This window comes from Anser cygnoides, chromosome 5, assembly GCF_040182565.1.
Source record: "Anser cygnoides isolate HZ-2024a breed goose chromosome 5, Taihu_goose_T2T_genome, whole genome shotgun sequence".
NCBI classification, from domain to species: domain Eukaryota; kingdom Metazoa; phylum Chordata; class Aves; order Anseriformes; family Anatidae; genus Anser; species Anser cygnoides.
Window position 1 is genome coordinate 13138881 of NC_089877.1, and position 13664 is coordinate 13152544.

Below are 13664 nucleotides of genomic sequence, written 5' to 3' on the forward strand. Positions count from 1 at the left end.
ATCATGGAAACTTCAGCCTCTGCATTATACTTTCTAATGAAGCTAGCATAGTTTGTTTCTTGTCTGGGAATATTATAAATAACATAAGCAAACAGTATAAATTTATATCGAACCTCCCCCTTTCTCCTTCCTTTGCCTTTCCCCTGCTCTCTGGTAAGAAATCATCTATTTACTATGGTTTCTTTCAATCAAGATATAAAAGTATTTTTATTTTCATTCTGATTAAGATACATTTCTTAAGTCTGATTTTTTTTTTCTTTTAACTCAATAGCTTCTCTCTTCTGTGACCAATTAGTAAATACGGTTTTAATTACCAGATGATATTTAGTGGGTGCCAGAATCTTGGAGAATAACTCTTGTAGATACTATAATAAGAATTCTTTTGCCATTTTATGAACCAGTCATAATTGCCTCTTAATGCTCCATCTGACAGTGGGTCTGATACATGGGTTCTGAACATGCTGTTTGAAATATGCTATCACCAGGTTTTCCATCCTGTCCCCCCTCCCTTTCTAGGGGTATTCTAGGTTACTGTGTTTGATACTTGGCCTCTGGGATCTTTTTGACATTTTTTTTCCTACTTACTAGCTTGGCTTGATTTTTTGACCAGAGCAGGGCAGGAAGATAATTTTAAAGTTTCTGTATTTTATAAGACAATTCCACCTGCCTGAGCTACCTCATAGGGTTCTGATTAATGGCTTAATATTTCATTTAAGTCAGTCTTCACAATAAACAGTGAGTTACTGTTTAAATATTTCATTTTGTTATCCACTATGTTAAGCAAGTTGTTTGCTCTTTTTTAAATGTTTCATGGACTCAAGATTACAGTACTGTCATCTACATTTCATGGTGGTTTTTTTTTTGTTCAGCTCTTGCTTACAACCTTCTAAGTGTGCTCCTTGTGCTTATTCCCTTTTTCATTCAGTATCTCTGAATTTTAAGGATAATGATTTAATAACTAAATCAAACCATGGAGATAATAAGGGTCATTTTTATCTTGTTCTCCCATACAATTTTGTATACTTCTACTTCTTTTTCTGGGATAAGCTAGATGAGCTGATCTCAGACATTTTACAGCATTTACCAGATATCCATTTGTTCAATAGTCTCCTGTTTTTAATGATTTCATTGTCTTGCTGAGGTCACTCAGTACCTCCTTCATTATACTAGATTTGGGACATTTTGATATCTGTTTCAGCCTGGCTCTTCCAGCAAAGGAAACCTTCCTGATATACTTGTTTGCAAGAGTTTATACCCTGAAATGTTCTGGAGTTGTCAATAGCCTTGCTTTTCGAATACCCCATTCTTGTTCTTCAAGTGCGGTGTGGTTGTTTGGAGATGTTTGTTTGAATCACTCAGACTCATAACCTCTTTGACTTCTTCCCCACCTACAGAATTTTTTTTTTTTTGCCAAGTAGATAAGCTGTCTGGGGTTTTCCTGTTCTCAGTGTTTTTGATGCTATTTTCACGTTCTTAATGTTTTGGAATAAGTCTGTATTGTTTTGCAGTTGTATTTTGATACAACCCATGGTGAGGTAGTGCCAAGTTTTCAGGCAGCCTCTCCCCAGCTAAAGAAACAAAACGGGACAAGATCAAGAAAAGCAAAACAAAATGCCTGTCTATGTGAGATTAGAATTAAGCCCTGCTGTTTACCTGAGAATTTACTGAGCTCCATTTTGTACAGAGAATGAAATTATTTTTGTGAATCGTTCCCCATGATGTAGTGGTGAAGCCTTGTTTAAGTAGGATTTGGGAGCACTGACAGGAAAAAAGGGCTTCAGAAATCTAAGTGTGTATGAGCAGGAAGCACTTGACTTCATTGGTATGTAGTAGTTTGGAACAAATACCTGGTTAATCACAGTTGACAAAAACCATCAAAAGTACCCAGAAGGCTGAAATGAAAATATTTAGCATTAATCAGTAATCAGTGTAGTGGTAGTTAAACATGATTCTGTCTTCAAGTGGCTGTTGAACGGATAAGTGGCAAAATCCATTCATAATTTTCTTTGATATGCACTGTGCTTGTTTAGGGTCGCTCGTATAAACAAAGAATTTGCTTTTCTTAACCAAATATGACTTCAAATGAGAAGTGCAAGCTGCTTTGTTATGCGGCTGTGGAAATGCTGGTCAGTTAGTGTCAGATTTCTTTGGAAGTTCAAACTGGAAACACATGAAGCTTCTAGTAAAGACCAAATCCGGGTAATCGGTTTGGGTAAATCAGCAGAGTTCGTTTGACTTCAGTTAAAAATCTCGCAGCCTGTATCTAAATCTCATCAACGCCTTTGTATTCTCATCTGTGGAAACTGGGAGTTGCAGAATCCTACCTTATAATGATGGTAGCATTTTCCCCTGTAAAAATGCAAAGCAGTGGAGAGAATTATCTCCCAGAGCTCAGTCAAATTCTGAAAATGGGAATAACAGTAGGAGACAACTTTTAAACATATTAAAAAGTAAAATAACTTCATTTATTTTTCATCACCTTCCTTGTATGTGTGAGTAGTCATGCTGGGGCACAACTATATTTAATCCTCGTTTAAGTCAGCTTCTGTCAACATAAACTGTAGGCAAGGCCAAGGCAGTAAAACCTCGCCCAGGAGAGGAAGTGACTGCAGCGTGAATTACATCAATTCACCGCCTTTCAGGGCACGAAAGCAAGAGCAATGCTGCAGTATTTGGGACTTGATTGGGGCCAGGGCTAGAGCAAATGAGGAGGGCATTCTTTGGTAGGTCTTCGGTCCATAAGACCGAAGGTAGGCAAGTAACAAAGCAACCTCTCTCTCGTGAAGTGAATCCCTGTGGATGACCAAGGCACTGTTTACAGAAGAAAGTATGACTCAGTACTTCAGCTTCAGGAACTGGAATACTAGCAGGGAGACTCTGGAGTTGCATTACTACCGGCCCTACATAGCGAAGACTTGAACCATCAGGAACTGCTGGTCCACAGGACCACAGAACGGCCGAGGCTGGCAGGGACCTCTGGAGGCCACCTGGTCCAACCCCTGCTCTTCAGGGCCACCCGGAGCAGGCTGCCCAGGGCCGTGTCCAGGTGCCTTTTGAAGATCTCCAAGGAGGGAGACTTCACTCTGATTCTATGAAGTTATTACTTCTGAGATATATAAAGAATAATTGCCTGTCTTAAATGCGAGGCTTTGTTCTTCATGTTCTTCCACGTGAAATACCATGGAAAACAATTACCCAGTGAATGAGAAATTATCAAAAAGAAAATGTGTTTCAGAGGTGTGGGGAAGATATTCAGATAGGTGCTCTAATGCTGCTGCATTCAGAGTCTCTCAAAAATCCTGACTGTCGTTAAGTGATGCTGTAGTAGAACAATATACAATGTTAGTGTAAATGCTGTAAGCTTCCAGACTAGTGGTGTCCTAGCTGATGATAAAAACCCTGGACCCAGGACATCCAGTCATTTTTTTCCCCAGACTTCCTGTGGAAAAGGTTCTTTCAGTTCTGCTTGTGACTTCAGTTTCTTCTTGTAGTCAGGATAATGTTTTCCCTAGTTGGTGAAAACACAGCTTAGTGAATTAACATAGCTTTGAGGACACAAACCGGTGAATTTTATGATGCTGATACTACTTTGCAGTGTCTTGCTTTTTCTTATCGGCAAGTCTGTCTATTGCAAGACTTTCCCAGAACAGTTAAAGGCAAGAACGCCTCTGTGACCTTGTGCAATTCTGCCGTTGTTGCTGTAAAGGTCATTACGTTAAACAGAAGCTGCAGTGATCTTTATGAAGGCAAGAGAACCTGCCTTAAAATGATAAAAGAGCAGCCATACACACAGTCTTCTGTCACCCAGTGAATGAGTCCCTTGTTCTCTTGGGATTAAAGTAGCGTACTTTTGCCTTGGAGTGGGGCTTGGTTAAAACTATAAACTAGTTTTGTCAGCTTAGTTACTCAAAACATAGAAAAATTCAGAGAGACATATCCCAGTTGAAGAAGAAAGGCTGCTGAAAACCTTCAGAGATCCAGTTGTCTGTAAGGGACAAAGAAGGGTCAGTTCTACTCAGCTGCTGCTAAGGCAGCTGAGGCTGTGGCTTGTCTTCCCTGCAAATAGCCCAGGGCTGAAGACCATAGGGCTTCCCTACTGGTTCATATGACTCTCCAGGTAGACCAGGAGTCCACAGGACCAGCTTTCTCTAATCTGCCCTGTGAGACTGCTGTGAAACCTAGGACCCAGCCCCTGAGACTTGCTTTCAGGCTTTTCATGCTTTGTCAAGCCCCAGCAAGGCTTGCTGCTTCGGTAGCTGGGGGTCTGGGAGCACTGAGGCTGCTTGAAGACCTCCAGGAATTCGGACATGGACTGGTAAATATCTATAGAGCCTATTTGGTGATTAGTGAATGATAATTTTTCAATTTAAATTTTGTTTTGTAAAGAAAGTTTTGCCCTGCTCAAGGGACAGTCGGACTATCAGGGATCAGAAGCCTGAGTTGTCCCACGGTGGAGACAGTGCCTAGAGCTCAGTTACGCCTGGAGCTTGTTTGGTTTTCTGGTGTCCAGCATTGACCAGGTATTAAGAGACAGGAAGATGGATGCAGGTAGGCAGGGGTAGGTCACCTGAATCCCAGTCAAGCACACCAAGTTGTCTGCCACGTGTCGTGATGTTTAGACTGTTTACTGTTTGGTCAGCTTGTGTGCAGTTTTTTAAGGCAATATGAAGACTGCATCTCCAGTCTAGCTGCAAAGGATACCGAGCTTGGAAGTCTTCCTCTGATGAGAACACTAATATTGGCAGACTTCTAGAGTGTTGCTCACCACCTCTGAGGGGTAACTACTCCATGCCTCTCTTTACTTCCAGTCCAGCCATCTATCTGTAAGGTGGGTGCTAAAGGCAGCATGCAGGCATACTTCAAACGGTGAGGAGAAGAATTGCTACAGAAACTAGGGCTGGGAGTTCACCAGCTTCCCAGATAGGTCTGTGGGTTGTAGGTGCTCCCCAGTTTCTGGATTTAAACTTGGCATGAGATGAGTTCCTAATGGTCGCTTGCCTTTAAGAGGCAAAGAAAAGCTGTTGACCTTCTAGTGACGTGCCTGGGACAGCCAATTTTGGTACAACTAGAAAGCTGAGTGGGGATTTCCCATTCCTTCCAGGATATAACATTTCAGATAAGAAACTGTGGAAGAAAAATACCAGAGAAGTCAAAAGTATAGAATTGGCCGGAAAGCGTAGTTAAAACAGCTTGGCAGAAAAGTGTTTCAAAAGAACATTTTCGGTGAACTTAAAAATTTCAGTGAGTACTCCTCAGGAAAATGTATTGAAATGAAAGCCACTTCTGCGTAAGGTTATTGCAGAATTTGGGAATTTCATTTAGCAATGGATATTTTTATTTTAATACTTCTGTTATTTCCTAAACTTTAACTACTAGTGAACCTCTTGTGTTATTACTGCTATGTGCAATGATCTGTAAAAGATCTAAAGGCTAAAGATCTGTATTTATTTCAAAAATAATGAGTTGAGGTTGCTACTTAGTAATAGCTGAAATATTTTATCTGCTCTCTAGATCAGAGTATCTTCTGTTTGCATCATAATGAAAGTAGTAATAAAAACAGACAACACTTTCATCTAGAAAAAGTGCTTGTTCCAACGAGTAAGAACTTTCTGTTCTTACAGATTTTTAAAATAAAGGAGTACCTGTGCTTCTTCAGGAATCTTGTCCTGATTTTTTTTTTTTATAATTCAAGTGAAAAATAATATTTTTCTAGCACAACATCAATGTCAATGAGACAAAGGTTAAGAAGAATTTTTCCCAATACAAATGCTGCACCTGCAGCTAATCTCAGCATTTCTGCAGGAGGCAGATAGCAGGGAGATGCAATGCTGGTGTCTTTGCCTGATCAGATGCGCTTGGCCAAAGCCCTGGCGTTCAGTGCTTTGACAACCTACATGCTGCAGCAAGAGACTACGGGTGCTGCAGGTCTGACCACAAGAACAGTACCCAGCTTTTCTCAGCCCCACAGCTGGGCTGTGGTGGGGTTTGCGTTTATGAATGAGTACAACCTGGCCAGCCGCCGTGTTGGGCAAACAAGGCTTTCTTCTGCAGCTGCTGCAGAATGCAGCGGGCCAAGAGCAGCCTGCCCCGTACTGCTGGGGCTCTGGATGCAGCCTGCCGCAGTGCTGGAAGGGGATCAAGAGGACTGAACAGAGGAGGGAGGAGAAAGGGAGGATGGATTTCTGAAATGTCCTGCATCGTGCTAAGGAAGCAAATGTTATTGTTCAATTGCGTCTCCATCATCAGCTAGCTGAAGTGCAAGTTCCAGGCCGCTTTTATGTTTCTGGGAAAGCGAAATATATTGCAAAGGAGAAAATTAGCCTTAAAGAGATTCACTGTTCTGATGATGGTGGCTATCAGAAAATAATTAGGGGATCTTGTTTGGAGCTGAACGTGAGATTCTACAGAGCAGGAGAATCACAGAAAGTGCTGATAGAGAAGATATGTGCAAGATTAAAAGGAAACCCTCCTTTTCTCTGAGTGATTTTTGCCAACAGCTAGGAGTGGCTCCTTTACCCTGCTGGAAAATATCGCAGTACCTTCTCAACTGCTTCATTTTCTTCCAGCAGGTTAGATTACTTGAGGGTGTATATTTGTCTTGGCATATGATTAACCAATGCATCTTCTAGTAGCTAGAGACTGGAAGTAGTATCAATGGCACATTTGTTAACCAAGACATTAAGGAAAGAAGAGGCAAGGTTTATAGGTATGTTTTTCACCTGCAGTTAGCCCATGCAGATCAAGGTAGAGGAACAGTAATGACAAAGTCTGGAGCAAGTTTTTGCCATTGCTTTCACAGTGCTGTGGTTATGTGGAAGATTTCAGCCCCAGCAACCACCAGCTGTCTCCACCATTGCCCAATGCATTTTTTCTTTTGTTCTGACAATTTTGCAGAATTGTGTGCTAGTTGTAGATAAAAAACCTCTACAGTTTAATCAGTACTTACATAGATACAATCAGTCATCTTGCAAACAGGGAGAAAAGCAATATAGACAGTGGAAGGTGGGCTGCTAACGTATTATATTTAGCAATCACATCCTCTTCCAACGTGTTGGTTTTTAAATGACGTTTGCACAAAATTACTCAGTTTTTTGCTATTGGCTTGTGCAGTTGTCTATTCCCTTATTAATTTTACAGACTGGTTAGTAGTTACTTTTGACTTCCTTCAAGAAGCTTAACCCAATTTATCCAAATATCCATAATCCCAGCGGTATTTACTTGGAGTTTTTATATCGTTCCACTTCCATTTCCTGCACAGCTGTGTGTACTTCTTGCAGATGAAAAATCGGTGCAGTCCTATTTATTTATTGATTAAAAGATTCACACTGCTTGGGAACAGGAAGAAAAACAGTAGTGTCAGTGGCAGGTGGAACACTTTAGTCCAATTACAATTGAAAAGTCTTTGTCGTTAGTCCTGTTATGCCCACTGCATCTCTCTTTCTCTTAGAGCATGCTAGACTGACCTGCCAGCATAGCTTCCTTGGAAAGTTGTCCAGTCCAAGGATATGTACTGAACAAGATTGTCAAGACTGCATCCAGCGTCTTGCATTACTCTGAGCTATCTAACCTCTGGTAAATGCCCTTTTTCTGTGTTAAACACCTGACTCCTGTACAGATGAAATCCAGAGCTGCAGATTCATTACTTGAATCGGCCATGAGACCCATGAGAGAAAGCACAAGCAGTTATTTCAGCAAACTGATCTCTTTCAGATGACCCCTTCTAAGCAAAGTACTATATACTTGGGCATTATTTCTGTTTTGTCATATTCAAGCAATTTGCTATAAAAATCTTTTTTCAAAGCTTATCTATATATAGCACTATATGCATAAATAATACATGGAAAATGTTTGTATCTGTGAGAATGGTTGTATCATACAGATGACTGAAATGAGAGATAATAATGGTATGTACTAGATTGTACTAGTAAAAATAAGCTTACAGTTACATAGTACTCACAGTTGAAGGGTTGAATGTTTTTCTATATTTTCCATTTTGTGCTTCTGTCCTAAAAATAAAGAGGGTCATTTTTCTCCTAATAGAAGTATTTCTTTCTAAACTACACCGTTTGACATGATAAGAGTTTTAGACTTGGTCTATGTCACAAAGATACTGAAAGAACAGGTAAGACAAAAGCAAGGAAAGATTGTGTTAAAAGCAAGTAACCTCCTTCTGATAAGACACATGGAGTGGAGCTCCTGCCCGCTTGTCACAAGAAATGGACCCTATGATCTTAAACAGTTTTCAACATCTGTGTTTCAGCGGTGGCTGACAGAGAAGCAAATCTGTTTTTCATCCTCCCTGTGCAGGCTCCTGTAACGTCACTGTGGCTAACCTCTGATCGTGTCAAGGACAGGGCAGGGCATTCCAGTAACCTCAGGACAGAGAGAGATGTCAGTTGGAAAGCAGAGCAACTGGATGCTATAAATAGGGAGAGGGAGGACAATTTAACTGAAGCAAACTTCTAGAAGAAAAATAGCCCTTTTGCATTCTGTGTTGTCTTTTGCGTGTTCAAAATGTTTGCTTTTTCATGAAGTTCTGTCCAAGCAAAGAAGGGTTATTTTTTTCTCCTCCGTACTATGTCCAATAAAAGATCCACTTTTAAAGGCCATAACTTATCTAACTGGCATCCTCTGGCCTATATATACGTTAAAATTATTTGCATTGCTTTTTGGAGTATAGAAGCCTGGTCCTCATTTCTAGATGTTGAAATACTAGTACAGGAAGTTGTAGGTTAAAATTGTCAAAACTTTTCTTGAGTTCAGGAACAAGTGCTTATTTACTGCACAAAGGTGGTGAATATTTGCAGCTTATTGTCTTGGGTTTAGTTGTGTCTATGCTGAGCTTTTGCTGATGTGGCCCGGAGTCAGGCAGAGGGTCTTTTCCCCTTTCCATGTGCTTCATTTCAGAAGACTCCAGTCATGGCAGAAAGATTTAATATCTGTTATCAAATTAATGATGCGTGTGGGAGGGTGATGCATAAATTGCCAAGTGCCAAAACATTTTAGCAATTCAACATGACTGAAGAAGCTATGATCCTGCAAGAGGTGAATTAGCACGGCAAGCAAAGTTGGCCAAATTTGAGAATTACCGATATTTGGAAAAAATTTTGGTTTTATTCAGCCTGGAAGAGACACCATTTTCTGGTGTTTTCTGTAAGCTGGAATTCGTGTTGAAAAGAGAGTCTGCAAATACCAACACATGGGATTTCTGCAGTGAAGCACGATCCCTGGCAGCTGCTGGCTGAAATTGGTGTGGTTCTCGTCATGCTCGGCGATGCCCGCCTCCTGGATAGCAGCTGCGGATTTTACAGTCGTATTAATTTTACTCCGTGTCTGCTCTCCTTCTGAGGCCTGGGTGGCTGGGACAGGTCTGCCCTCGGGGCTGCCCTCTGGTTTTAGAGCTGCCGTGCCCCTGCGCCAGCTGGCGCCCGTGCGTGCAGGGGCCGGATGCCCGGCGGACCCTGGAATCCTGCCCCGTGACTCATCCAAGATGCTGATCCCAGCGTACCAGCCCGCCCTGATGAAGCCAAGTCCTGCTGGGGAGTTCACAACCGGCTTTGACTGGTGTAATGATTAATCGATACTCCCAGAGTCACTGATGCGCAGACACATCATTATCTTTAGTTCTCTTGCTGTGTAATTACCAGCCATAATTCAATATTTCTCTCATGAACAAAGCATTTACCAGTTATGCTCCACCTGCCCCTTTGGCAGTGTCCTCAACCCAGAATAGCTGAGCTGGCCTGCCAGCCCCTTCCAGCCTTCCTCCTCATCCCCTGGCACACAGTTGCAAGGCAAAAGCGATCTAATGCCCATTACTGCATTTTCTTCACACAGTTCACCCTTATGTCAGCTTGTCCTTTCTCCCCATCCACATCCCTGTCCTTGGCCACCTGTGCCCTGCTGCCTTCTCTCCCTTCAGTCATATGGCACTGCTGCATCTCCCACTGCTACATAAACTGCAAGTGCTCTTCTTCTTATCTCATTATAGCCTCCTTCAGTTTACTGAGTTCTCCCCTGCCTTTCAAACCTGTTTTCCATACTGCCTGTCTTTGGGGAGCCACAGCTTCCTCTTCCCCTTCCTTCTCACGTTCCTGCCTCAGAACTCTGCAAGCCGCAGTCTTTTATCGTCCTGTCCTCTCCTTCCCTGCTTTTCAATAAATCGCTCTCTTCTGCCTTCCTCCCTGTCTTCTTTCTATTAGATGCTGTCTCAATATATCTTACCTCCTCTTTCACCATTTGTCCTGAAGCCATGACAAAGTCAGCTTTCTCTTTGTCTTGCCTCATTCATCTCCTTTCCACTCAATAACCACAGCTCTTCCTTCTCTGGAATTTGTTCCACCCAATTTGTCTTATTTCTTAAGGCTTATTTGATTCAGCTGTGTGTATGTTTATGTGAGCATCTAAGTCTAATGACCCGTTTTTGAACTCATTGGTAAGCTGCAACCTCAACAATAAGAGTGAAGGTCTTAAAGAATACCAGCTTCCTACGGGTTTCATGAAGATTGATGTCTAGGTGGAGAAGAAAGATCTGCACTTGCCTGCAGTGGTGGAAAGGTCGCAGCATGTGCTCCTTTCAGTGATTTTTACAATTGTTAATTATTATTAAAGCTCAACACCAGGTAGAACTTCAGTCAGAATTCAAATTTTCCTGAACAACAGCAAATCAAGTCACAAGACACATATGTAAGAAACCAGACATTAGGAATACCGTTGCTCATAGAACTGCTAATTTTTCACTCTTTCATGTGATCTATTACCCATTGTTTCACTATTTAACTTTGAGGTCTCTCTTTTTTTTTTATTTGAAATTTCCTTTTATCTTGGCGTACTTATCAAAATGTTTCATACAAAATTTTAGTCACTCAGGTTTGTGGTTTGACCTCCATTTGTGAACCCATTCCTTCTGCATCTTGACTTCATCTTCCTTAAAGTATCACTCGTGATGTCTACAAGTTCTCCTATACACAATGTCTTCTCCCTCTGTGTTACTTTTTTTTTGCTTGTGTTCTGCCTGAAGACTCTTCTCATGAATTTCAGTTCTTTAGCTTTGTAGCTGGTGGTGACTGCCATTCCCCTTGAACACGATCCTTATCATCCGGACCTTTGTAATTGTGAAAATTGCCTTTTAAATGCAGGAGAACTTAAAAACAAAACAAACAAACAAAAGTCTAGAAAAAAAATCAAGAAAGGAAGGGAAAAAAGTAGTCTCTTTTTGAAAAATCATAAAATTAATTCATAGCCACAACGTAAATTCAGCTGCCCTTTTATCAGCTGTGATACATTTTTGTATAAATGTTCACATTCACATCACTAATACAAGAAATTTTTCTCTTATTACAGGTTGAGATGAAAATCCATTTCTGGGCCGTGTAAAGTTACTCTGCACTGAAGCTCATGCAATGAGAAGACTGTAAGGCTTACAAGTCAGTCAAATCTTATTTTGCTTATTTTACTCAATGACTTTTTATTAGTAGCTAATACTTAAAAAAATGTTAGTTGCCAATGTTGTCGGGGTCATGTGACTGGAAGAATATCAACACGTGGCATGAAAGTACTGGTAAGAAATAACAAGAACAGAAATGAAACAAAAGGATAGATTGTTCTTTCATCCTAGAGATTCAATCAAATTGTTTCAGAAATACCAACAATGAATTACAGTCAACATTTCAGAAGTAAGATCCTAAATCACATTCTTGCAGAATTTCTTACATCCCTAAAGAAAAAATATAACCAATGCAAGAAATCAAGGATAGAAGCCTTTTATAATTGAGTGACAGATAATGAGAGGCAGCAGAGGACAAAAGTACTCTCTAGCAGGCCTGATTATGAGGGATACTCCTCGTTTTCAATCCAGGAGCACGTAGAGCCATCTCTCTAGCAGAGTTTTTAATCACTGTATTTCATAAATCCCAGAGACCACACAAAACTGCCTGCATAGGAGTTAAATTAATACACTGTACGAAGTGAGAATTTGATTTTGCCCTGAGCGATTTCCACAGAAAATGTTTTTAATATTTCACTGGCTGAAAATTACTACAGGTATATCGCTACAACCAGAGAGCTTCCTTTCTACAACCAGCTAAAGATGCTGAGTGACAGTAAGGGTACAGCTGCCAGTTTCAGACCTAAAGCAGGAGCAGAAAGAAATCAGGCAAACAGGAGTAAGGAAATTACAGCTTACCTGTGTACAGTCAGATCATGACTATTACATCAAAATGAGGTAAATGAGCCCATCACACTTAACTGACAATAACCCTAGTTCTGAACAGAGGGTGGAGAGTTTTGAAATATCATTTTTTTACCTGGATTTTAGTCTTTAAGTCACGTCTAGGCTAGAACAAGAAAGCTCCTCTTAAAAAATGTAATTTAATGTATCTGTCAAAAACTATTGTGCAGACAGCAGTTTATATGTTAAATTTGTATTAGCTAGCTGCCTTGTAGTGTAGTACTGTTCATGTAATTGCCATCAAACTTTAGTGTTTTGGTTAACTAAGTGTTTGCTGTTAAGTTACAATTGCTTCTTATGTGTTGCTTGTAGGGAATTATGAAATTATCAGCTTGTGATAAATTAGCTTATAGAAGTGGGCTGCAGTTGAGGCTAATAGGAATGGTTATATACTTGCAGTGAAATCTAGAGAACTTCAGGACACTATTTTTCTAGATACTGAGTAGAAAAGTAGTTTAAAAATGCCTACTTCAGTTACAACAAACATTAACTGTACGAAACATGCATGAGAAGGGGAATGCAATTATGGGTACATTTAAACATAGTTTCTAAAAATAGGCAACGTATTTTGCAAGTGAGAACCTTCCAGATATGAATGTTTCAAGTGAAATCCTCAAGACACTGTAGAAAGCCTGAATCAACTACTGAGAGAAAAGTGTAAGTTGTTTCATGCCATCTCAATAGCATTGACTTTATACCTAAATTATTACAATGTTCATTCTTTCTCTACAGACCATTTTAATTAAAACACATTAGAAGCATACTTACCCTATTACCTTAAATTCTTAGTCTCTCAAAAACTCCATTACCCCTGGACTAAGTGCCAAAACTTCCCTAAATTGATTTATTTTGCCTTTTTTTTTTTAAAGTCTGTTTGTTGTTGACTCCAATTTGGTAACATTTCTTTTTAAATAAGCAAGATTTTTTTCAATAGAATCTCCAGGAAATCAAGTGAAATGAGATCACTTTGGTGGAATGTTTTCCCCCAGATCTTCAGTAGCAGAAAATAAAAGCAGTTTAAAAGTCTGCCATTATCTCATTAAAATCTTTCTGCTTTCAGCTTATAACCTCACTAAATTAGCATTAGAGGAACAGACCTTTATGTTAAATTCATTGCAGAGTTGTGCCAGCAGGACTAGTTGCATTTTAGTGGTCCCTCATTGCCTGTTCGCACAAAATTATAGTAAAATCCTGAACAGTAAATTAAAATGGAACACAACCTTTTTATGTTGAACGTACAGCAGCTGAAAGCTTAAGCTTCTGTCGAACGCCACAATTATTGCATAAAGCATGTTTTCCAAATTCAAAATTCTGAATGATTGATTAACTAAAAACACAATAATTAACATGCATGTTAGAGGAAGCCAGAAATTATTTATATAATATTTTTAGCTTAGTGTACATTCAAGAAAGCTTGATATCCTGAATTTTTTCC

At 40.1% G+C, this 13664-nt stretch overlaps 1 protein-coding gene across 2 annotated transcripts in view; it reads left to right on the forward strand.

The window, feature by feature from the left end:
* Positions 1 to 11361: 11361 nt before the first annotated feature.
* Positions 11362 to 13664, forward strand: part of FUT8 (fucosyltransferase 8) — a 110581-nt gene continuing 108278 nt past the window's right edge. For both annotated transcript variants that reach the window (XM_013193658.3, XM_048057098.2), the window contains exon 1: positions 11362 to 11426. The gene's annotated coding sequence lies outside the window, so the exon portion shown is untranslated. The remainder of the gene's footprint in view (positions 11427 to 13664) is intronic.